At 36.6% G+C, this 27,429-nt stretch overlaps 1 protein-coding gene and 1 non-coding gene across 8 annotated transcripts in view; both read right to left on the bottom strand.

Annotated features, from left to right (window-relative positions):
* Positions 1 to 27,429, bottom strand: part of LOC124166847 (lachesin-like) — a 791,588-nt gene that overhangs the window by 523,283 nt on the left and 240,876 nt on the right. The gene's annotated exons all lie outside the window — the stretch shown is intronic.
* Trnas-gga lies at positions 18,408 to 18,480 on the bottom strand. Its single transcript has one exon. It is a non-coding gene; the product is annotated as a tRNA-Ser (tRNA).

The following is a 27,429-nucleotide window of genomic DNA, read 5'->3' as shown; positions in this document are numbered from 1 at the left end:
CTGTGTGGCAAGGAGTGAAAAATCACTACCAAGCATGATCCAGTAAGTGCGTTATATACTTGATTATAAAGCAATAATAAAAATAACAAGGATACATTTGTTCATGTGGTGCGAGATTCCACAAGCATGCATCGCTCCACGTAACGCAAAATATGAAACTTACTTAGCAGGATTACTAAATTATTATAAAATTTACTAACGGCTGAGTAATTAGAATATGTATTTCCATGCCAAGGTATGCCGAAACCAACGGTTTACCGTTTAGAAATAAAATCAATGTAACCCTGAAAAAAATAATGAAACAAAAATGCGGTATGATATTTAAAAAAATTAAAAATGTACAAACATTCTTCGTAGATATCAACTTCAAGGCTGGAAAAACCGTTTCTTTACCTAATAGGACGAGGAAAGAATGACATCTTAATGACCCGCACCATCACAGCAGAAAGATCGAAATGTAGTAAAAGCGAATGGTACTTAATCTTCTGCGAAAACTCAATGCAATACTGAATTTAAAATATATGTGTGTACTTAAGAATTTACAAATACATACTTTGAGATTTCCAGGAAACTGCGAGTGAGCACCAGGGGAAAATATCGAAGGATAGGCAGGTAATCGTTTAAAACAATTAAATTTTTATTCATAAATTGAATTCTATGTTTCATTGAAAGATAAAAGAAAAAAGTATGGTGCAATTTATTGATACCTTCATTTTAGCGGTTGAAACTGTATGTATATATGTTGTAAAAATAAGGAAATACATCACTTCGTGGATACTTTCTGTCGAATCCAAGTTTAACATAACTATGCCTCATAATGACGGCAGTGATTGTGGACAGCCGAACACCCACTCATCTTTAGTCTAGGACCTACTGAAATTTAATTGCACCACGATCACTGTTAAGCAATGGAATGCGAAATCATGACGCTCTATGATGGCGCTTTAAGCTGCTGTGGTGATTCCCGTTAATTAAATCTTCCCGTTCTTTAGTCTTTTTCCTTTACCTTCTTTACCTTCCTCCCATATTTCCAGCTAGATGACCGATATTATAACATTGGGAAGGAGAGATGAGGGGTAAGTTACAAAAACCGGCGGAGAGAGGAGGGGGGACGAGCAAGGAATAGAAGTCAGGGAACAAGGGAAAAAGTCTGAAAAGAAAAGAGATATGAGTGACGTCAAGATTGCCATGCGTCGACGAAAAACGTAGGATTTGCTTGTCAGCGCAGGGAGGGGTGAGAGCGAAAAGGGGAACGGGGTTGGAGGGGAAAAGAATGAGAAGATGGAAAAGCGTTGGGGGTGAGGGGAGAGCTTAGCAAGGTTTCCCACGGCGTCCTCGCCGGAGGAGAACCCTTTTATTCATTAAAGTCACGAGGGAAATATATTTTCCCCCCGCTTTCATTTGTATACCTCCCGAGGAAAAATTCAGAGGGCGGAGAGGGAAAATATAGAGGGGGTAACATCTAGAGAATTATATTTTTCGGCGGGCACTTGCATATTTCGATTCCCGGAGAGTAGTGGAAGAAGCGACGGTGTTATTCGACCATGAGGGAGCTGGGGAGGGGGGTAGAAAGAGATACCCGGATGTAGGGGAGAGGGGAAGGGTGTTAGTTCTCCCGTCCTTCCACGAGACATTGAAATATTTGCGCGCGAGGCGTGTTACCGGCTTCTTTTTTTCTCATACCATCTCCTCCCCCACCTCTTATTTCAGCCACCTCCTTTTTCCCCACATAACATCCCCCCCTACCGGCGTGAAGTGTATTTTAATTTAGTCGCTTGTTTAGGCAAATGAGTTGGCTACATTCGCTCCCGGTCGCATTAATAATATTTCAGAATAAATGCGGCGAGGTCTCTTTTTTATTTTTTTTTTCACTGTCGTCTTTCATTATCATCCAACCCACCGCCGCGGCCAAACTTTTGCAATTAACGGGGTTTTAAAAGGCTTGCGGTATTAATCACGGTTACTGTCCAACTTAAGTAATTATATCGCAGCCCGTGCTCTTAATAGGTGGATGATTATGGAAGTGCCATGTAATGTGATCGTTTGCGCACGAATTGGCCGCTGTTATCAGATAAAGAACTATCATTGGAGGCCACACTTAATTCAAATCGTGTGTAATGGGGAAAAATAGCTTGTATCTAAGTACGAAATGATTCTATTTTGTGACAATGAGATGAAGAAAAATTAGGAAGATTTCATGTACCTATAGAGAGTATTTTTTATTAAAAGGTTGCATGTACTTGCTTGCAAATATTAGCTGTAAAATGTATATTTCCCATGAGGAACTTTTATGAAACAACTGAATTTTTATGAAGTAAAGTTTTCAAAGAATCATTATTAAACTACGAAAGAAATTGAACTGAAAACTCTAAGCTCTATTGAATTGAAACTCTAAATATCAATGCAGTGCAACCAGGAGAATTAGCATGCACTAAAAGATTTCTTTCTTCCCTCTTAATTAATTCACACTATAGAGAAATAATCAATGAAGGTGAAATATAACTGAATTGTGCGTTTTAAGATTTCTTTGAGAGAAACTTGCAACTAAACTGCTTAAATTTTCAGGCTTTAAGAAATTTTATCACTTTACACTGGAGGTGAACTACAGAAATACTGATTAAAGCTTTTTGGTGTAACTTAAATGGAATGGACAGGGACTTAAAATAGAGTGCAGAACTTAAATAGAATTAAATGTTACGGCTATGACGAATATTATTTGAAAATAATTAAAACCATAGAAACCAGATTTCCAGTAAATATAGACTGTCCATTAGAGCATAGAGCATACAAATTCTCAATAATAGAATGGCTAGTTCAGAGACCCAGAAATAGTGGAAATTTTTCGTTGTAATGCCGTCAATATTTTGATGGTCAGACGAAATTGGTAATGGTTCTTGTCATTTCTCCTGAAGTTATCACTTTAGCAGTTAATTTCCAAGAGAAAAATTGCTGTTTGCAAGCGGTGAGTCACGAATCATTAAACTGAATTATTTCAAGGATACCTACTTTAAGTAAAAGCGAAGATAAGTCGATTATTAAGATTATTATTTTGTCATATCAGAAGAGCGCTTCGAGAAGAATGAATCTTGTTTGTTTCAAACTGATTGAGTTGACTTTGTGGAAGTCTATGTATAGTGATAATTGAAACAGCAATAGTATTTTTCCACACTTTTTTATTCTTCCTTGACCGGTTTCAATGCTTACGCATTATTATCAAGAACTGCCAATGATGAGTAAGCTTTGAAAACGTTTGAGATAAAATAAAAAAAGTGGAAATACACTATTTTTCTTTCAATTATCACTATCTTTTTCGTTTGTTAGCACGTACGGCCGCGTTAAAATCAGCGATGACGAAAATAAAGCAATAAAAGAGGCATAAGAGAATGATCATTATAATTGTACGTCAAAATCGGTGGAACAAGAGCATGCTTAACGAGACGAAAAGAATTTTTGCAGGTGAAGAACACTATCAACGATAGTGGTGCCAAAGTATCCGGTATTAGGAGCTCAAGGAAAATGGCGAGAGCACTTGAGCAATATTGAAAGAAATCTCGTATCTATTTATAACTTAGTAATTATTACACGTGACGGAGTGACTTGTTACGGTGGGCATTAATGGAATTTGAGTTTCATAAATGGGGATTATCAGTAACGACCGATACATACGCAGTATCGCCTGTAATACAAATTGCTCTATAACACAACAAAAAGCCAGAGATTAAAAAATTCAAGTATTTTTCACCGTCGTATAATTTAGAATAATTAAAATTGAATAATTTTAAAACACTAATAATGCGCGGATTCCCTTGGCCTAATAGAATTTATGCATAACATATTCTTACTCTGCACAGTCAGCACCATTTGCCACAATTACAAAAAGGTAGAGGCGAAAATGGCAAAACAGACTCTGTGAATAACCATTGAACTCTCTTGGTTTGAAATCTCTCGTAAACTCTCCATTAAAGCCCAAATCAGATCCATTCTAGAAATGCGGGTTCGATAAAATACCTATTGAGGATTTTTTTCTCTGCCCTCTTACAAAAAGCAGAGCCGCATGCTAGCATGCATTAAAGTCAAAATAACTCATACTTACGGGCGCTTTGAAGAGCGGTGGAGATAATCGTGTCGCCAGCATTCTCTTTCGTGATACACAAGCTTTGAGTAGGAAAAAATGCCTCAAAAAATCGTAAAATAAGTGACGATTAGACCTTTGATAACTAGAACCGAATAAAAAAAGGAAATAATGGAAAAAATAGCTTTAATTTATTTACGAGGCAATGGGAGAGCCAAAATGGTATTTTCACCTTCAGAAATCCAAGAGCCATTAAGTTGGAGGCACTTTTGAGTTGCGTGTTCGGTATCCGTTAGCATTATATCCATGTCTGACTGCTCGCCTTTTTTTGGTTGGTCAATTTCCATGCTCCCCCGTCCACATAATCTGGTATATACCTCGTCACCGCCCAGGATTTCCTTATCTCAATCATTTTTAACACCCACCTCCAATCACTTCATAATCCGCGCCACGGGACTCAATTCATGCTCTGATTCCGCGCATTCATTATACTTGTGTGAGTCGACGCTGTTACGTGGGCTACTAGAGCAAATGCTATCTTCCTAGGCGTGAATGTATTCAAAACAGCCTGAAAGCATGCTCATGACAATGTGGGCTGATTTACGACTACTGATATTATCTATGATGCCATAATAATTATGGTAAAAAGAACATTATTAAAAATACACATTCAAATAAAATAATAATAATAATAAATAGATTATACAAAAAAAACACTCTTAGTCCGAGGAAAATTCAAGAAAATTAGAAAAATTCGGGAAATACAAACAATCTAAAGGTTAAAGTGAATATGATACAGACAAATACATTTCAATTTTTTATTTTTAATCGTTATAAATGAAAATGAAAGGAATAGAAAGGTCATCCATTAATTGTAAAATATGACATTAAATAGATAATTCACGCAAGGAGGTAATTTCATATTGAGCCAGAAATAATTACTCAGAGGCAATTACAATTGGATACGTAAAAAACACTAAATTAAATAAACACAGATTAATATAAGAGTATATTATAAAAAAAGGAGATTTTAATATAAATGTGATGTTAACATTAGGCTTTTACCTAACATAAAAAAGTTAATGCGTCTGAATTAACCAGGATTATTTTCAGATAACGGCGACTGAACGGTAAACTAGAGGTGATTATTGGTTTACAAAAACATTTTGATAGAATCTAGGAGAGAAGGGCTATTTCCCTTTAAACGTAAGTGCAAATACCTCTTGTATTAAAAAAAATAGTTTAGACCTAGCATGACCCGAATGACAGCATGGAGAAAAAACTAGCTGTTAAAAGTATAATTCAAGGGCAGCGCGACCTACTCCAAACTTATTTTTCACGCCTATTAGTATATGTGTTATCACTGGGTAAGCCACATGTACTCTAGGAATAGAAAAAAGTTGGAAAAATAAGGCTAAAACATCCAGGAATGTTAAGGTAAATTTGTAGTCCACCAGTGTGTACTCCATAATGAGTACGGAGAATAGCGGAATTCCACAAATTGCAAAAAATATACGTAAAAGAAATTGTCGCGGTGCTTTGAGCTCGCTTTCGAGAACGCAAGGAAGGAGTAACGAGGACACAATTATATTTTCCCACAATATACGTGGCACTGAATTCCCTTATGCACGTACCTATTTTATTCCAAGTTATTAAGTCTGTAGCGATACCCGTTTTCAGCCAAGAACTCATCTGATTACAAGACATAATTGACCTCATTTTTTTCAAGACGACGATGAATATATCAGCATTTAAAAAAATATCATATAAAGTATTATAACAGTCCAATATCCCTAAATATTATTATCGTACTGCGAATCAACAAAGAACTCGATATCAAAGCCGAGAATGTACCAATTACCAATAGATAACATCTGTAGGAAAATATCTACATTAGATATAAGGTAAAGATAAAAAGAATGAAATCTATTTTGCGAGCTAACGAAGGTAAACATAAATACTGAAAGAAAACATTAAAAAGAATAAGCTATGCTTATTTGCAATTTGGATCACGATTTCTACAGATTGCGTACTCCATGAAGTTATAATAGCACATCTACACATGGGATTTAAATAAAGCAACGATTAACACCACCCTTTCTGTGGTATCTTAAGATTCTGTAGTTTACGGATATTAAAAAAAGTAGCAACTACATGTAAACCAAAGAAAGCCATTGAAGGAGTTATTTTTTCAATTGTTTTTAAAAATTAAGGCTATATCCTCCTTCCAAATGTGTTTTTAATAATACTAACCAGGTAGAAGCAATCCATTTTGGTTTATATAAACGTTGAAAGGGTTTTAATAATATTTAATTTTATAATTTTTTTTACCGCAGGCATTCTAATTTACGAGGATCAGTTATTCCATTGAATACAATAAGAAAAAAATTAAAAAACTAAATCTAGCCCTAAATTAATTACTTCCATTAAACTTTAGAAAATAATGCACATAACATGAAACTTAAAGCAATGCACAACTCCTTGGTTTCTAAGCTATCGGTTAAATAAAATAATATATTTTAACTGCAAACACTTCCACTGCTTATAACCTGGATGTAACGGCCGATTTGTAAATAACTCAATTCAACTCTCAATCCATCATTACATGACGCTAATTTACATTAGACCATTAAAGATTGAATAGGCGAAAAGACATATCTTATATATAAAAATGAATCGCAAAATGTGTTGGTAAGCGCATAACTCAACAACGCCTGGACCAATTTGGCCAATTCTTTTTTTAAAATGTTCGTTGAAGTCCAAGGATGGTTCTTACGGCGAGAAAAAATTGAATAATTGCCGGGAAAACCCTAAAAACAGCCCTTTTCTTTTTCACATACAAAGGTTTTCTAACTAAAACGTAGAATCAATTTGAGCTTTATTGCTATTATATAAAGTTCATATTAAATTACAAGCACTCACTGTTATCTAAGAAATGAAGGTGTGTTCCTAACGTCAAAAAGTAAATTTGCACTTTCTTACTGCTATACAAAGTTCAAATTCAATCATATCTATCAAAACAGTGTGCGTGTGTGCGTTGGAGCACAGAATACGTCGTTGGAGGATTTAATGTCGCGTTCCGAAACTAAAAAAAAGTGATCGCGGACCCGACCAAATTGAATAGTCACAAAATATAATAATAACAACTTGGTTGGATTCGTGATATTATTTCTTTTGTTTTACTTTCGGCAGGCGACAAAAAAAATAAAACATTGGTATGGCTTTAAAGGATTTGACTTCAAGTCATATCAGATTAAAAAAAAAAACAAATGAAAAAAACAACTGTCAATGTCGATTTGCCGCCTTTGCCGGTGTTGTTTTTCTTGGATTTTCTGTTATACTCTACTGAGTGTGCTTTTGTTTTGTTTGCAGTGTTTTGTTATCTACCTATGAAAAAAAAGTTATTGCATGTGACACAATATTTTAATAATGCCTCCTATAAGACGAGGCAATTTAAGTAGAAGAACACGAAATGCTACAAACCAAGCTAATTACCGATCTAATCGTACTGCACAAGAACGTGACGACCGAAATGAACATGAAAGAATTAGGATATCACAAACACATTAGCAACAATTCGCTCACAAAATAAAATTGCACTTGCACTCGCTTCGTCGGGAATCGCAGCAACTTTGCTTGAAGGTGGTCGAACAGCCCATTCAGCACTAAAATTGCCATTAAATATGCAAAGCAATGAAACTCCAACCTGCAACATTTCGAATAACTCTGCAATGGCAAAGGTTTTGCAGCAATGTCAATTGATCATTTGGGATGAATGCACGATGGCACATAAAAAATTTTTGGAGGCTTTAGACAGAACCTTGAAAGATCTACGGAGCAATCAGAACCGATTTGGTGGTGCAATGATTTTATTAGCAGGAGATTTTCGTCAAACATTGCCAGTGATTCCACGATCAACGCCAGCTGATGAACTCAACGCATGTCTAAAGTCATCCAATTTGTGGAAATATGTCAAAGTACTTCATTTAAGCAAGAATATGCGTGTTGAGTTGCAAAATGACCAATCTGGAAACATATTCTCTAAACAACTCATTGACATTGGTAATGGCAATTTTCCTATTGACATGTTGACTGGATGCATTAACTTTCCTCAAAGTTTTTGTCATTTCTCTCAATCAAAAGAAGAACTCATTCAGAAGGTATTTCCAGATGTTGCTCAAAATTACAGAAACCATGATTGGTTAAGCGAACGAGCTATATTGGCAGCCAAAAACATTGATGTAAATGAATTAAATTTCAAAATTCAAGAACAAATTACAGGCGAATCGAGGATATATAAATCAGTTGATTCGCCAACTAACCAAGACGATGTAGTTAACTATCCACCGTAATTTTTAAACTTGCTGGATTTGCCAGGATTGCCACCTCACAATCTTCAATTAAAGGTTGTATCGGTAATTATAATGTTGCGAAATATCAACCAACCGCGCCTTTGCAACGGCACACGGTTAGTGATAAAAAAACTACTAAACAACGTGATAGAAGCAACTATATTGAAAGGAAAGTATAAAGGAGAAGATGTTCTCATACCGCGCATCCCAATGATTCCGACTGATGTGCCATTTGAGTTTAAACGACTACAGTTTCCAGTGCGGCTTGCTCTTGCTATGACCATAAACAAGTCCCAGGGGCAATCATTTAGTGTTTGTGGTATTAATTTGGAAAACCCATGTTTCTCACATGGTCAATTGTATGTTGCCTGTTCCCGTATTGGAAAACCATCAGATTTGTTTGTCTATGCGCCAGGTAATCAAACAAAAAACATCGTTTATCACAAAGCACTACAATGAAAATAGAACTGATTTTTTTTGTTAATAATTATGATTTACATGATTAAAATTACTTACTTTTAAATGCTTATAGTGTTTTATTTAATTATTTTTAATTCACACCGAATTATTACCAGGGTGACGGTTCTGTTCAGGATAATTTTTTGCAAAGAATATAAAAAAGGTAGGAACAAAACACTGCCACATTACAAATTTTTTTGACAGGACGAAGTCTGTCGGGTCAGCTAGTCTTATATATAAAAATGAATCGCAAAATGTGTTGGTAAGCGCATAACTCAACAACGCCTGGACCAATTTGGCCAATTCTTTTTTTTAAATGTTCGTTGAAGTCCAAGGATGGTTCTTACGGCGAGAAAAAATCGAATAATTGCCGGGAAAACCCTAAAAACAGCCCTTTTCTTTTTCACATACAAAGGTTTTCTAACTAAAACGTAGAATCAATTTGAGCTTTATTGCTATTATATAAAGTTCATATTAAATTACAAGCACTCACTGTTATCTAAGAAATGTAGGTGTGTTCCTAACGTCAAAAAGTAAATTTGCACTTTCTTACCGCTATACAAAGTTCAAATTCAATCATATCTATCAAAACAGTGTGCGTGTGTGCGTTGGAGCACAGAATACGTCGTTGGAGGATTTAATGTCGCGTTCCGAAACTAAAAAAAAGTGATCGCGGACCCGACCAAATTGAATAGTCACAAAATATAATAATAACAACTTGGTTGGATTCGCGATATTATTTCTTTTGTTTTACTTTCGGTAGGCGACAAAAAAAATAAAACATTGGTATGGCTTTAAAGGATTTGACTTCAAGTCATATCAGATTAAAAAAAAAACAAATTAAAAAAACAACTGTCAATGTCGATTTGCAGCCTTTGCCGGTGTTGTTTTTCTTGGATTTTCTGTTATACTCTACTGAGTGTGCTTTTGTTTTGTTTGCAGTGTTTTGTTATCTACCTATGAAAAAAAAGTTATTGCATGTGACACAATATTTTAATAATGCCTCCTATAAGACGAGGCAATTTAAGTAGAAGAACACGAAATGCTACAAACCAAGCTAATTACCGATCTAATCGTACTGCACAAGAACGTGACGACCGAAATGAACATGAAATAATTAGGATATCACAAACACGTGAAGCGCGAGCACGACTTTCAACTAATAATCGCGCAAATTTGAATTGAGCTGCTTTCAGTTACGATGTGTCAATTGACTACAGTAACTACCAATGTGTTGTTATTGGTTCTATGAACTCGGTTTGCTCACATTGCAAAGCATTAAAATACAAAAACGAAGCCAATGCCGCGCCCAATCGTCCAATGCATGAATCTTTTAACCAAGAGTTGCACCGAGAAAAACTGTATGATCTCAACACTTTGAAAGAATTAATTCAAACAAATCTTCCACTGTTGAATGAACAACAGAGGTATGTATTTGATACTCTTATGAAAGTAACAAATGATGAAACTGGGGGGATTTACTTCTTAGATGCACCTGGTGGTACAGGAAAAACGTTTTTGATTTCATTAATATTAGCAACAATTCGCTCACAAAATAAAATTGCACTTGCACTCGCTTCGTCGGGAATCGCAGCAACTTTGCTTGAAGGTGGTCGAACAGCCCATTCAGCACTAAAATTGCCATTAAATATGCAAAGCAATGAAACTCCAACCTGCAACATTTCGAAGAACTCTGCAATGGCAAAGGTTTTGCAGCAATTTCAATTGATCATTTGGGATGAATGCACGATGGCACATAAAAAATTTTGGAGGCTTTAGACAGAACCTTAAAAGATCTACGGAGCAATCAGAACCGATTTGGTGGTGCAATGATTTTATTAGCAGGAGATTTTCGTCAAACATTGCCAGTGATTCCACGATCAACGCCAGCTGATGAACTCAACGCATGTCTAAAGTCATCCAATTTGTGGAAATATGTCAAAGTACTTCATTTAAGCAAGAATATGCGTGTTGAGTTGCAAAATGACCAATCTGGAAACATATTCTCTAAACAACTCATTGACATTGGTAATGGCAATTTTCCTATTGACATGTTGACTGGATGCATTAACTTTCCACAAAGCTTTTGTCATTTAACTCAATCAAAAGAAGAACTCATTCAGAAGGTATTTCCATATGTTGCTCAAAATTACAGAAACCATGATTGGTTAAGCGAACGAGCTATATTGGCAGCCAAAAACATTGATGTAAATGAATTAAATTTCAAAATTCAAGAACAAATTACAGGCGAATCGAGGATATATAAATCAGTTGATTCGCCAACTAACCAAGACGATGTAGTTAACTATCTACCGGAATTTTTAAACTCGCTGGATTTGCCAGGATTGCCACCTCACAATCTTCAATTAAAGGTTGGATCGGTAATTATAATGTTGCGAAATATCAACCAACCGCGCCTTTGCAACGGCACACGGTTAGCGATAAAAAAACTACTAAACAACGTGATAGAAGCAACTATATTGAAAGGAAAGTATAAAGGAGAAGATGTTCTCATACCGCGCATCCCAATGATTCCGACTGATGTGCCATTTGAGTTTAAACGACTACAGTTTCCAGTGCGGCTTGCTTTTGCTATGACCATAAACAAGTCCCAGGGGCAATCATTTAGTGTTTGTGGTATTAATTTGGAAAACCCATGTTTCTCACATGGTCAATTGTATGTTGCCTGTTCCCGTATTGGAAAACCATCAGATTTGTTTGTCTATGCGCCAGGTAATAAAAAAAAAACATCGTTTATCACAAAGCACTACAATGAAAATAGAACTGATTTTTTAAAATAATTATGATTTACATGATTAAAACTTTTAAATGCTTATAGTGTTTTATTTAATTATTTTTAATTCACACCGAATTATTACCAGGGTGACGGTTCTGTTCAGGATAATTTTTTGCAAAGAATATAAAAAAAGGTAGGAACAAAACACTGCCACATTACAAATTTTTTTGACAGGACGAAGTCTGTCGGGTCAGCTAGTTAAATAAATAGAAAAAATGCTTTCAGTGAATTTAATTTATGATGATATTTTATTACTACCAAGGGACCAAGAGTTTTATGTTATTTGAGCCATGAAATTAGGGCAAAAACAATGAAGAAGGGATTTTCGCCGTGGCTGCCGTTACATTTTTACTGGAAGTTACCAATGTATTAGCATGAGTGATTTTTTTCAAGCAGTTTTACAATTACAATTTTTATTACTTAGATTTTCAGAGAGAATATACATTCAGAAATCGGAAAAAATTTATCTGTAAAGCACTTATTCATAAAGCTAGCATTTGTTCTTGGCGGAATTAAGACGCGCTGAGAGTGAGTTGCTCTTCGGGAGGAGATCAAAAACAGGATATCTAGCATTTCCATTCACGATAATTCTTGTGCGAATAGTTTCATTCTAGAACACTCATTCCTACTAAAAATACACTTGCTTGCATTGAGTAACAGTTATAAATACACCACGTTTCGTCTTCATTTTTGCATCATCCCATTATAGCGAAAATAACAAGGGGTGAATCTTCAAAACGCATTATAGACAAACGAAAGGGAGTACGAAGGATACAAGGGTGACGTGGGAATAGGTTTCAGGAATTGGGGTCTTTGACAGGATCTGAGGGTTGAGAAAAGACTAATTCACTCTGGAGCCAGAGATTACGGAGATATTCTGGATCAGTTTACCCAATAAACCAGATAATCTTCGGGAAATATCGAGGAAGATAGTGGTTTAATAAATAAGGAGCAACGTAATTACATGGGTGGATCCTTTGACCATTGGTAGTGGTGAACTACTATCTATGGTCGGTAAACGTGGAAGAAAGTAAAAAATTATCAGTTCAAACTTTACGCCTTTTAACAGTGGCTGTAATTAGTAGGTTGGATACGAGTTTAAAGGAGTTACCGAAATTTGGCTAAGGTAGCTATTATTTAGAGGTTGGGAAGGAATTATGAGGAGAAAAATATATTCGGCATTTGCCTGCTCTTAAGGAAAGGTGCCAAAGAGACATTGGCTTATCGTCCCATCCTACCCATTTGTCTCATCCGAGTGCATGAGGTGATCTCCGTACAGCGCACAAGTGGGATTAGACAACGTTCGTAAAATTTTGCAACCGCTTGAACTTGAGCCCTGGCCCTTGAGTTAGGAAAACAATGCAATAGAAACTAGAATAACCCGATCCCGATTGCAATCCTCTATATTATTTCTACTGTATAGATACCTTTTACCCAACTTATACGCAACCAAACTCTACAAATGAGGTACCAAAATGCACAGAATTTATCAGAGAACATGCGACGGCATATCTTACTTCCTAAATATTGCTATTGTTTCCTAAAATTGGTTTTTAAATAATTAAAAAAACAAAAAAAAACAAAAACCGATAAATATTCCTGACGTTAACGGCCTACAAACTGATACATTTGTTCATTTGCAACAACATCTCGCATTCTTTAAATAACTTTTCCCAAAATGCAGCTGATTCCACATTCAAGTCCCCTGTTGATAGGTAAGTATGAGTCATCATGTGCGTTTAACAGAGGATAGTGTAATTACTTCCAATGTTGTGTTTAAAGAGGTCCTCTGACCTCAAATTGTACATGAACATTCCAATTATATTTTTACATAAGACCCTGCCTTTTTTCTACATTTTAAAATTAGAAACGCGCCTATCCCTCTGTGGACCTGCACAGAAAAGAGCGGGGAAAGCCCGCTGGGAGCGGGCACATTACGCTCGTTGGTACTAATTTCAGGTTATGAAGCAGTGAAACGACTGATTTCAATCAAGACGAATGATTTTTTTCTCTGTGGATTATTCGCACAATTTGTGCATTTCGGGTACTCCCGTAAAGTTATCACTGTGTATAGTCCCGGTATGCTTAAACATGAGAGCTATGTCTTTTAAGCCGCGAATGTCACATGAGTAAGCAATTGATTCACGGGTCCTGTCACAGAGTAATCTCCTCATTATGCCCTCAACAACCCTCACACCTGGAATTTTAACCTTCGAGACTGTATAAATGAAAATACACATCCTTGGTAAATTTTCACTGGAAAATTATTTATTGGTACGACGCGTTTCGACGCTGAGGCGTAATTCTCAAGTGTCATTCTAAATCAAAGTAAGCACTTTTCCATTGTAAAGTTACCAAGGTTGTGTATTTTCATTTCAACATGGATTTTCACAAAGTTAATGCCGAATCGATTGATTTCTACGAGACTGTAAGTAAGAGCTCTAACCTCGCTAACAAACGGGTATATCCACTTTGGTCCTTATTCAATGTTCATTTCAATATTGCATCTACCACTCTTTGCCTCACTCATAACTCTCATTTAATCACTCGCCTATTTCTTACATGAAACCCATCGCCTTCGAGCAAATAGTTCATCCACACCTTCAGCCATCTCTTGATTTAAAGCGCCACCCATGTGTTGAGTTACTCATTCTTTATGCTCCTCTCCATATTAATTTATTTCTTATCATAGTGAAGATCATAGTAACCTAAAAAATAAGAAAAACTTAGCACCCATCCGAAAAGCCTCGAGTTTCAACCCTAGTTATAAAGCCCTCGAATGTTCCAAAACAAAAACCATGGAATCTGCCCACCTTACCGTAACTGAGCGATACATTCACGTTTGTACCTTATACACATGCAAACTCTACCCTCACCTATCCTAATTGAACTTCGTAGTGATTCACAGAATGGTTCTGAAACTAAAAAACTATACATTTTGAGATAAGACAGATATTATTCAGTGGCTAAAAATACCTGTTCAAATTGAAAATGCTGAAAATCTCCGTGGCGTCTTCTTCCACAACGCAATAGCATACAAGCTAATGAAAAATGTATTGATTCCTTCAAGTGCATATGGCATCAGGTGTTATGGTGAGTTTCCAAACTATTTACAACTGTAGAAAATATACTACCTATGCAAACGTAAGATGGATAATAGTCAGCAAAAAATCACTATCTATTTTACCATTTCTCCAATGTTAACGAATATCTATAACTTAATCACCATATCTCGATGGCGATGATATTTCATTTCCAATCTATCAGAATTTAAAAACCTATCATTACTCGGTGATATAATGGTGTAATTTTAAGATATTTGGGTAATGGCCACGAAACCACTCAAATTTGTAAGCTGACAGGCGAGAAATTAAGAAGCATTTTCTGATATATTTCCGGTGAAACTGTTAACAAAACGAGAAGATATGGACCCTTATCGGTTTTTATAAAAGCCGCTACAAGCGATGAATGTCTATTGGACACGCAATGCAAGCAAGGAATTGGTGAGGACGGAGAAAACGGAAGAAACTGCAAATGGAAGGCCTGGAGGCAGGATTGAGTTGAGGCATGTGATGGAATACAACAATCAACTTCCACGTTTTTTCTACAACAAAGCCAATTAGCACAAAAAAATGGGTTCGTTTACCATTTTTTATTTATTATTTTCGATTTTAATAGAGTTTGAAAAGTAAAAGGACATGTATTTTTCCGTTTTTCCATCCGTCACCTACTTATCGAGTTATTCGCGACGAAAAACCAACGGCCTTAGACCTTTCGCTGGTAAGTTATTGACGTCACTGCATTGTATCGAGCCTATCTAGTCTTCTTGGTACCCCTCATTTTAGTGGGTTAGCGTTTCATTTTTTGGTCACTTAGATCGATATGAGTCATTTTTGCCTTCAATAGGACAACCCCTATAGCGAGAAATGAGGTCAACATCTAATGACGTCACCAACTCGAGAGACCAAGTGTATCCGAGGGTCACATTTCACATTATCAGATTTTAAACTTAAAACTTTTGATTTTCGGAATTTAGCCTATCGATTTACTTTAACTTATCCATTTACCAAATTAGTAAACTTGACCTTGACCCTTTATCAGTGCTGTAGGATGTCATGGACGAGCCCATCATCACAATAAGGCTAGGTTAGAGAATCATTTACTTCAATTTCCTCTCCAATATTTTTGTAACCAAAATGCAAGTAACAAAGAAAATAAACCAATGTATGAAAGAAATGGATTTTTTAAATGGCTATTCTATATGGTCATCGATGACAGGTAGATCTGAGTTGGCTAATAAACATGCAATCGAGCCATTTTTTTAATCATTCCATTGTGCTTAAGATAGGAACGGTCTATCAATGCAACAGGATTTAAATTAAAATTCACATTTTTGATTTAACCTATTAGTATGTAAACTTTTAAAGTGTTCTTCAAAAGGTTTCACCAACCTGCTCATTAATAAACTTGAATAAATATTGAATATACCCCGAAAACTATTTTATTTACAAATAATCTCAATTTACAAAAAAAAATTAATACAAGAAACATTTTTCGTTTCCATTAAGGCCGAAGGAAATCACAGTCCAACATAAAATCACACGGAATTTCTATTGATTAAGCACGGAAAATACTGCATCTCTTGGTAATGTTTGTCACAGTAAAGGTTTCTAAATGGATACGGAAAAATAATTAAATCCAACGTAAATCACGGAGAAGGAATTTTAAATCTCAGTCCACAATAGACGGAATTTCAATGCTCAATAACCACAGGAATTGAAGGAGACACATCATGCCTCTACGTATTTTGGGAAAGAATGATCAATCCAACAAAATATGTGCGCTCTGCACACTAAAGAACAAAAAAATATGCAAACAAGATATATAACTCATTAGCAAATCAACCTGGGTCGCCCTCATTTTGAATCTTCAGAAAAAGTATCGCGTATGTACTGTTTGCCTTGATCAAACTACCGTTTCTTAGCACCAGGCAAAAGAAACACGACAGAGAACGAGCTCAAACTCAATGAATTGGTGGAGCAATGGGTGTTAAAACAGTAACAGAATTCAGCTGCAATGCACTGCCGCCTAACTCTACCGACTCATGAATACTTTACTCGTTGGCCTGTATTCGGATTCGAGGTTATTCCAACAATGAAAGCAAAGGAAGCGGGTAATAGCTTTCTTTAATACCGGAGACGCCCTTGAGACTCGGAAACCACTTGAAATCCGATTCCGTGGAGCTTATTATAGCCGCATATATCGCAAACACAATGGAAATCTTCCATCGCCATATCGACGGGTTGGACCAGTTTGCGTTTTGTTCCGCAGAAAACAGGGAGCCAATCGTCTTTTGCTGATATATAAAGAAATAGATGGTATTTAAATAAAATATTGGCGGGTGTCGATCGACGCTTTCTTTAAAAAATATATCATTGGCAAAGCTCGAGCATTGATTTAACGTTTTACAAATGCGATTATAACCTTTTCTTCAACATGCACGCCAACCAATAATTCTAATAAGCAAATTAAAGCGGTTGTAAAGAATTTGTTCCTTATACTATCATGGCAATACTTTTACTATCCTCTTCAAAATGCTTCAGAGACTTTTTCAAGTAAATAATGAAATCTTCTGTAACATCCTATTTGTATTTTTTGTTCATGGATACTTAAAAATAGTTGCTGAGGACAACGCACATAAGTATCTTGTTTTCTTCGCAACTTTTCTTGTGCAGGCCTATCAAGTTCATTATATTGGATTTACGACTGTGAGGTTTAAAAAAAATTCATAAAATAATATAATGGCATTTATAGAGGTTAAAGAGAAAATTACGAGTACCAAGAATGTTGAAAATTAAATGCATATTTACTTGGAACCAAAAAGCTGATGCACGATCTTTTAAACTGGCAGTCCGATATTTATGGTAATGTAGGCAAAGATTAACATGCCGCAGTCCATGTCATTCAGAAGCTTCTTTCTTATTTCGAACTTCTATTACACTGTCTGAGCTTCAATTTTACTTTAAATATGTACGCATTTGCACTCAAACAAGCACTATTGGACCCGTAGACAGGCGGAACCACCCGCTTCACTCACTTACCTCCAGGCATGCTGTATATAAATATATATATATACAATCATAATAACATATAATAGAAATTGAAACAAAGAGATAGAAACATATATACAAGACGATGACACACTTTGGCGTGGAGATGGAATGAAGGCCGAAAACACATGGGAAAAAGTTCACCTGAACCGGGAATCGAACCACGGACCTTCTGCTTTCCGGGTAGATGCTCAGACCACCGAGCTATCCAGGCTAATCTAATCTCCAGTGTTTTCGGCGGGGGTTTATACACCAAATCCCCCGAGGTCTAGCCCTATTATTTGGCCAAGAGATGGCTCTGGGCGTAGGTCCCGCCACGAACGAAGAATTCAACGCGGACAGAAGAAGAAATGGAATTAAAGATGGTCACAATCACACCCACAGTAGAATAGATATAGCACATGCGTTTCGGGGAACGCTGATCCCAAGAAGAGGAAACGAACCATATAGGTCTCATACATTTCAAATTCACATTCACTCAGGTCGCCACAGGCGAATATACAATCATAATAAAATATAATAGAAATTGAAACAAAGAGATAGAAACATATATACAAGACGATGACACACTGTGGCGTGGAGATGGAATGAAGGCCGAAAACACATGGGAAAAAGTTCACCTGAACCGGGAATCGAACCACGGACCTTCTGCTTTCCGGGCAGATGCTCAGACCACCGAGCTATCCAGGCTAATCTAATCTCCAGTGTTCAATTCATATGCATCATTTTTATGCTAATGTCACCGAAAGTAGACCGGTAATGAATCGTAGTAAAAATTTTGTGTGCTATAACTAACTTTAAATCTGTATATTCCAAAAAGACATTTTTAAATTGTTGTAAATATATTTTTTTTTCGAATTCTTAGAAGTATCGCTTAAGAACCTAATTGATATGAATAGCTCCAATGAAATTATATGAAAACGATGTAAAAATGATTTTCTGTTCCCGTCATACATAGAATCACCAAAGGACTATTTCACACCAGCATGATATATTAAGTTAATATCACTCCAGTGATTCGGTGATTAATATCGCTCCGGTGAGCGAGTGAGCTTCATCGGGTCGCATTACGTACCCAGCAATAGGGTCACTGGGAATGGAAACAGGTGGGCACAGAGAGCGGTGCATTCTGGGAATAGAGGGGAAAGGGGGTAGAGAGGGGAAGTTGGAGTAGGGGTGTTTTTGGAAAGCCGAGAAAGGGACTGGGATAATGTTTCGGCCGAGTTCATTTTCCGAGTCACTGGCTGCACACATTTATGCTGACTTGAGGCCACGCCGAGGGGGAGACGGAAGGGGTGCGGCGAGGAACGGGGTGCAGAGACGGCAAAAGGGGAGCAGGAAGCAAGAGAAAAGGATGCCGAGAGGACGGTAAAAATGTTCGGAGCGCGGAAGAATGAAAGGATGGGGCGGTTTACCAATTGTCTAAAAGCTGAGATAAACCCCACGCACGCATAAAATGACCAATGCAAGCATTTCCGATAGTATGTATATCACAAGAAGGACCGGGGTTGGCTACTTAGATTGACCAATACCCGTAATTTTTACGGATAGTAATAATTTTAAGTAAGTCTTCGTTCATGTTAAAATTAATTCATAAATTCGTAAATTATAACATCTTTCTTTATCAATATAACCGAATATTTTTACTAGCTATTTCACATTTAAAGATTTTAAATAGAAGGGCCATTTTTACGCAAAGTATGTATTTTAAGTATGCTTTGCTTTGCTTACTAAAATTAATTGAAAAATTCGTTAACTGTAACCTTTATCTTAATCAATACAACTGAGTATTTTTTTCTAGCCATTTCACATTTAAAGGTTTTAAATTTATCGTCACTCTTGCTTCCCCTGCCCTGGCCTACCACAAGCCACTCGGTATTGTAGGTATGTTGCTTATGTCTATTAAAAATATAATAAGGAATGTGCGATGCGTAAATGTGATAATCAGAATGGCCAGACGTAATATAGACTAGTGATTTTCTGCATAAAATACGCGTTGCAGCTACAAATAGAATAGAATCGCTTAATCCGTCATTTCGTCGGGCGTTGCTTTTTTAAGGTAGTCAGATAGTATTAATCCATTTATACGTGGAAAAATTAAATTATATTACAAAAATGTATGCTATAATAAATAAATAAATGTCAGAAATAATTAAAACAACAGAATTTTTTTTACGCAATATGATTAATTAAAAATAGTTTAACCGTCAAAATGACCGCTCTTATCCTTTAATTGATATAAACCAAGTATATGATTCCCCCCCTTAAGGAGAACCTTATTTCAACGTAGGTCGTGGTGGAAAATGGTGGAACTGATTCATTTCAGGAATGTAAAAAGAAAGTAAACGGATCTCTCCTTGATTAGGACCCGCGGCACTAACGAAAAACCGCTCTCGTTATCCTCGAGGAAAATGAAAAAGGGGAGACGGTGACCAATCGCACACATCATTGAAGGCGTCTCCCTCGTCCTAGTTCCGCTATTCCTCTTTGCAACGGGTGCCAGCGCTGGAACTGCCCTGTTGTATGCTCGGACTAATTTATCGTCCCCGCTCGAATAAAAAGAAAGCCAAACTGTTTTCGATCTTCCTTAGTTTCAATCGGGCACACTCGCGACGCTCAATTGTTCAGATTTTGTCCTCTTCTTCTCTGGCACCGTTTTGGTCCACGAGTCTGCTCTTCTTTACACCCTTTTCACAACCCTGTTACCCTGTCGTTCCTATCTCACGCCACCCTGACCCTTCCCCTGACTGTCATGCGGGCCAACGATGTGACTAGCGCAGATTCGGATTCACCAGAGTCCACATAGCGTGTCAATGATCGAACCTCGTTTTTCTTCCTCTCTAAACGGCTGAGTCGACTCCATAAGGGCGACTTCTTCAAGCTTTCGCCACCAATTTTTACGCCATCTGCCGTCGAGACGAAAGGGAGGAGTGTGAAACAACACCGGGTCGTATATAGCATCGCTGTTGGTCTCTTGTTTTTTTTTCTTTCCATCCATCTTCTCACGCCTTCTTTCTCTCTTTTTCTTCCCCTTTGCGAAAACGAAGAACTTGGGATGAGGAAGAGGAAGGAGACATTTGGGGCGAGAGCGGGGAACAAAAAAAAGAGAAAAACGAAAAAAACAAAATGAAAACGAAACAAAAAAATGAACGTGGGGTGGGGTGTAGATAAATAAAAACAACTGCAGGAGTCAAGCCCCGAGGAGCGCTCTTTTTCGCCCCATTAATTCTCATTGCCCAAGGTTTTCGATTCGTTTTTGTTTTTTTTTCTCCTCCGCAACCCTACGGATTTTTTCCCCGTTTCTTTCTTCCATTTTTCTCTCGTCTTTCCACCACGTTTGCTTCTTTGTGATTGACGGTTCCCTTTCTGCCTTCGTTCGCTTTCTCTCACCATCTCTTTAGTGTCCCTGAGCCAATTACAGTGAGTAGGATTAAAAATCACTTAAAAGTCACTCTACCTTTCTTACAACATATTTTTCCTTGGGAGTAACACTTCCATTCTTAAATGAGCTAATATTATATCAAGTGTGATTAAGAATTTTATAACTAATACATTTTTGTAAGCCAAAAAAGGCTCCTCTATATAAATTTTTATAATTTTATGAGTGCCATTTTAATTATTATTTTTATAAGTCTCTAATTACCATCATTCATTCTATATATTTTTATGTTTCACTAAAATAAGCAATTAAATGATAAACATTAAAATTTAACTATAGTGAGGATATTAAGGATTATTTTTTTACGCAAATCATGGCACTGTTTTAGGTGACTCTTTATTTACTGGGAAAATATTGTCCCTGGCAATACTCATTGATACTCCTTTTCGTTAAATCATGAAAATAACTTATATCTAAGCAAAAACCTTACATGAATTCAATGAGTCTGTGATTTTTCATTGTTTCCGACCTGAAACTGGCACGTTAAGTTGAAGCCTTGGTCTTTGGATTATATAATGCGTGACATATAATTTCAAAGAGTACGGTCTTGGGAAATTAATTTTCTTTCAACTGTTTAACGGCCGTAGTTCGTTCAATCCCTTATATATAATGCGTGGACTTTTGTTTATGCAATTTTATTTTTCAATAATGATGCTCATGTAACAACCTCATTTTAGCAATGCATTATGTATAAACACGCATGTATTGCCAGAAAAACACACGGGCGCTGCGTAGTGTGGGTGATCCAAAGTCCAAATTTTCTTTTCGGGCTTTTTTTCGCCCATTCAACACGCGATGCGAGGAGAATATGTCGCTAATGAACCGTGTCGAACGGTTTGACAACCTTCCCTTCGAAAAGGGAACATCATTCTTTGCCCCATTTCACCCTCGCACGGCCCTACCCACGGAAAAGATTTCAAGCTTCATCCTATTTAGCCTCACAGCCCTGCCAACCAGTTTCCATCGCAGCTCTCTCGTATCCATGCTTGCCCATATTTCCTATTTTTTTCATTTTACCCTTTTATTGCGATATTTTTCCATAAATTAATACGATGGACCACGTTTTAATAACTTCGCATTAGGGTTGCATGGCAGGAGGAATACGACGTAAGATCCCGAGCTGGTTTAAACTGATCATTTGTATATTTCATCTCCTATGTTATCATGCCCATCTTTCGAATTTCATATCACAAGTCATCCTGTCTTCCTCTCTAATTGTCATTAATTCCATTTTTTTATCCTGAGCATTGTGTTTTTACCTTTTTGCCCCCTTTTCTTTGACAGGTAGTTTTCATTTCATAGGCTTACGAAGGGTAAAATTCCACGGTTAGATATTCGGCTAAAAGACGATCAAAATCACTTTCGGATACTGGTGAGGTTTATTGAGCCCTGGTCATGTCAGAAAATAATATGAGTTCATTAGGAGTTAATTGAAAAATTCTGAGCTTCTTTTGTTATTAAAACAATGGAGGCATCAATATTCAAAGTTAACAATTTTAAATTTCGTCCGAAAATTATTATCTTTCACGTTATTTATTTGTAAGAAATATTATTATTAAGGGAATTATATTTGAGGATATGACATTTTATAGAATTCAAGATAATACCTTTATTTTAAATATCCAAGGATAAATGGCTACTGCTATTAACATTATATTATATAATAATTATATTATGCTTAAAGCTGAAATTAATTAATTTTTCAGCCAGTTTAAATTTATTTTTAATGTCTCCCATGTACTAATCGGGGCGAAATAAATATTAATGAACGACAAACTATGACTGGAAAATTTTTGTGCTTTACTAGGCTTAATCACATGGAGAATAATTGAGTATTTCTTCAATTCTTTAATATTCCCATGCTCTTCCCGGCTATCCTTAAATAATGACAATTAAATCATCTTCTTCGTAACAAGGAAACGCATAGGTTAATCACCAAAATGCATGTTATTACGTATAATTCTCATAAAAATTGAGCATTTCAAATTTTAATTCCTTTCTTGTAAAAAGTACCTCAATAATTACAATCTAGTTATGAAGGATAAATTTTATTTAATGGTATTTGCAATTTTCAGTACGCAAATGAAATTAGGCAATAGTTATGTTCGCTAATAAGCACATTCTGTAACGTATGATGTCTTTTTTTGGTGTATGCATAGTTACAATAGATTTTCCCAATACAAGCCATTGACTACATATGTAAGGAAAATGGTTTTGAAAACCAGAATGACCAGAATTGTATTTAAAATTTCCTTCAGATCTATTATATTTTTATTTTATTTTTGCATGCTCGGAGCTGTAAGACACATGTTTCAATGCTTGTCCTTTTGATGTTCTCCTATGGTTGATGGCCCATTGTATTAGGATATCTGACAATAACACGCATCATGCTTCCATTCGCGGTCTGTCAATTTCTTTTCTCGCATGACATTTTCCTATCAGGCCATAAGCTCTTTCCTCGTAATCGGATCGATGTTCCCAGAGGAAAACTGCTTCCCGGCGAAATCATTCACTCAGTTACTCGGGAGGATATAGAAGATAAACGATTTATTACGGGGAACGAGTAGGCTTTCTTATAATCCTTTCGCCAACATGGGTCTTTTTTGGGCTTAGGCTTACCCCGTGTTTTTCCAGTGCGGAGAAATAGCATGTTGTGATCCTTTGGAAGGTCTTCTTCCGAGTGAAAAGAGCTGTTGAGACCATCTTTCAGATGGACATGTGAATTGGGTATGATTTTGGCGGCAATACATGACCTCTAATCTAGATATTAAGACAAAAGTATAACGTATAGAATCGTTTCAGGCTTGGGGAAGTTTGCTATATCCTTGGTGAAGAACACAAATGGTAATTTCCACACTTTTTAACTCAACACTCAACAACCGACCAGGGGTTCAACACATTGTATTACTTTCCACGTGATACAAGGAACACTCTGTCAGTATTTATACTGAGGACAAGATAGAAGGTGGGGGCATATGGAATTGATTTGAGGGGAGTGGGAGGAGGAAGAATTTAGGTGAACAAGTGAATGAAGGGATAACAGAAAACATACAACAGGTGGAGCGTGAGTAAGGGTCAGGGTATTCATGTCATTCGGATGCTGAACTTAAACAAAGGTGAATCAGTACAAAATAAAACATCATTACAAAGTCCATTCGGGCTGTTGGCAGTTTCGAATTTTTCTATAAAAACTAATTTAAGCCCTTTGTCAGTACAATATAAAATATTTACGTCAAAATTGCTAAAATGGTTATTCAGGCATAAATGGTTAGCAAAAAAAGATTTTCCATCATTATATGCAAAACTTCTGTGTTTCTTCACTCTGTCTTTGAACCTTCTACCAGTCTGGCCAGCATAACACATACCACAGTCCTCACACTTAAATTTATACACTCCATTTTTGTCCATTCAATCAGATTTGTCCTTAGGGAATTTGTAATTGTCCCAATAAAAATTATTATATAAATAAAAATAGGTCCCAAGGCAAAGTGAAAAGTGGTTCGATTCCCGATCCAGAGAAATTTTTTCAAATAGCATTTCATGAATATAACCATGATTGTATCCAATGTAATAATACGTTCTTTAAAATACAATACAATGTGTTTATGTCCGTTTTTAAGGTCCTTTTTAAAGCTAATTTGACTATATACGTAATTTATTAATAAATGTGCTAATTTAACCCGTTTTAGGTACTTTCAGCTAAAATGGCAAGACATTTATGTAATAATACATATTTCACGGCAATTGTTGCTCTGCATTTGTCATCTCAAGTTTTGGGATCGCTTTGATACTGACTAAAGGATCCCAGCTTCAATTCCCAGATGAATCTTTTGGTAACTCCCAACAAAAATATTCACTCTCCGAGGATGACCACGGCAGTTAAATCGCCGTTCGACATACGATTCTTCTTTCACCCTTAAGAGTAAATTATGTGTAAAAAATGACATTCCCTAAAAAGTTATCTGTTAAAATGCAAAATACAGAAAAAGTAATCGTTACAAGTCATCTGTTACTATTTTTTGTCATCTGTTACTATTTTAAAAAATTTGATTTCGAGAATAGGTCATTTTTCGCTCCACCCATATCTACGTCATCCTAGTTATACATCAGCGTGACTCCAAATGGGGCACTGGAGCGCCCGAATACGGAATCAATCCCCTTGTGCTCCCACCATCTTCTCCGAAAGCCAATATTCAACGCCAGGGTGGGCGCAAACACCCCCATCTCTTACCCGATTACACAGGCACTGGAGACCTTTCGAGGCGGACGCTTCCCAGAGCACTGGGTGGATCACACACGCACCTACTACAATCTTATCTCCCCGCCCCCTTCTCTCCCACGGCAGTGCACTCCGGCAACGAGTGACCCGTTCCGGCGGGTCCATTAGCAGAAGACCTGGATCTTCTTTCCCGACCTCCCGCCGTCGACCCTTAAGGTCCATTCACGAACCCTGCGTACCTCTTCCTCCGACCCCCGAACCCTTGTTCCAAAGGATGGGACGTCACCTTGGCACGCTGAGTGAACCACTACTACCCTTACGCGACCTACTGCGGAGTCACCTCAAAGACCCCTCTGCCGGCACTCCACCCGTCTAATCGCACTCGTGAATCTAAGCATCGGAGCCGAAAATGATACTAGGAAGCACAAGGTGCATGATATTACCGGGAAGAGAGTTCAAAGGACTATTTCGTCCTTTGGGAATGAGAAAGAAATGAAATAAATGCCAAGGTTTTACAAAAGGCAATGGCCGATTACACAGGCACTGGATACGGGATGTATCATTGAACGTATTTTGGCTAACCCTGTGGAATATTTTCAAATATTAAGTCGAAATTAGAAGCATTAATAAATGGCAATCGACGTAAATTTGATTAATGGAGCGGCAAAGTAGTATAATACAAGTGTCATCATCCCATTCACCTTGGAGATATATACCCTGATAATGGCAGTTAGTGCCGAAAACATGTCAATAAATTAAAATTTTAAGCTATGTTACGGCTGGTTTTTAATTTGGGCATATAGTATTACGATATAAATGAGTGATATTTAAACTGTAGTGATGGGACGAGGAAGACCTGATAGAATGTGAGCGCCATTCACGAAAAATCTTAGTTTCCCAAAATATTGTCAGTGGAATACTTTGGAACATATGTGTCACACATAGGATGCTCGATAGCATAATTAAGAAGATAGGCCCGGAGACAAAATCATATGTAGTCATATAGTAGGAAATGAAACGTTTTTTTATCGAGAATGGCGGTATTGTTTATGCCAAATGTGCGACTTACCACTGAGTCACCTCAAAGACACTTCCTACACTAAATGCACATACCGTCATCAACACATGGTTAGTCATTAAAAACTATAGAAGGAAACTCAAGGAGGTGAATATTATAAGGAGTGAGAGGTAATCCTTCGAAGGAGTAATATTTGCCACAGAGTATAAGAGTTTCCTAAGACAAGTAAAAGAAAGCAATAGACACTGTATTGAGATCCGTGATAAAACATATGCTCCTCATACTATCGATATGATACCTACTCAAGAAATAATGCTGAGGGAAAACAGAACATTTTTTATTCGTGAAAATTAAAATGAATTATATGATTAAAAATTAAAAATAAGATGGTTGACTCTCTGCGCATGAAGTGAGGCCGAAAGGCGAAATATTATGCATGGACTAATTACGAAATAAATAGATTTCAATCGGCATCCAAATAGTACCTCATAGTTAATAAGTGTCTATAACCTCGAGACTGTACGTCTTGAAATTTGATTAACACACAATTTTTCCAGCAGAGTGATTGTAAAAATATTAAATCCTAAGAAAAAAAGAATATTTCGACAGTAATACCTGAACTTGTGAATTCATGAGTTTATAAGCGATAGCTCAAGCAAGATTATTCAGCCACGCAATTTTTCATTCCAAAATATTTGGAGCTAGATTAAAGATAGAACATGTTGGCCATCACGATATATCTATATCGAACAGACTAATCCATAAACTAATTCATTTGTGTAGAGTAAGTAATCTTATCATTGAATCATTCTTCATAGGTTACTTCGGTATACATGAGATCTATCGTTATTTAGAGGAATTTGTAGGCATACTTACAACTTATGACGGCATAGAGCACAAAGGATGGGAATCAATTCATTGCATTTATGGCTGGTGAAATCTTACCTGAAAGAAAAATACGAA

Source organism: Ischnura elegans, chromosome 10 (assembly GCF_921293095.1).
Source record: "Ischnura elegans chromosome 10, ioIscEleg1.1, whole genome shotgun sequence".
NCBI classification, from domain to species: domain Eukaryota; kingdom Metazoa; phylum Arthropoda; class Insecta; order Odonata; family Coenagrionidae; genus Ischnura; species Ischnura elegans.
Note: the sequence above shows the minus strand (reverse complement) of the source record. Positions and strands in the feature narration are given on the sequence as shown.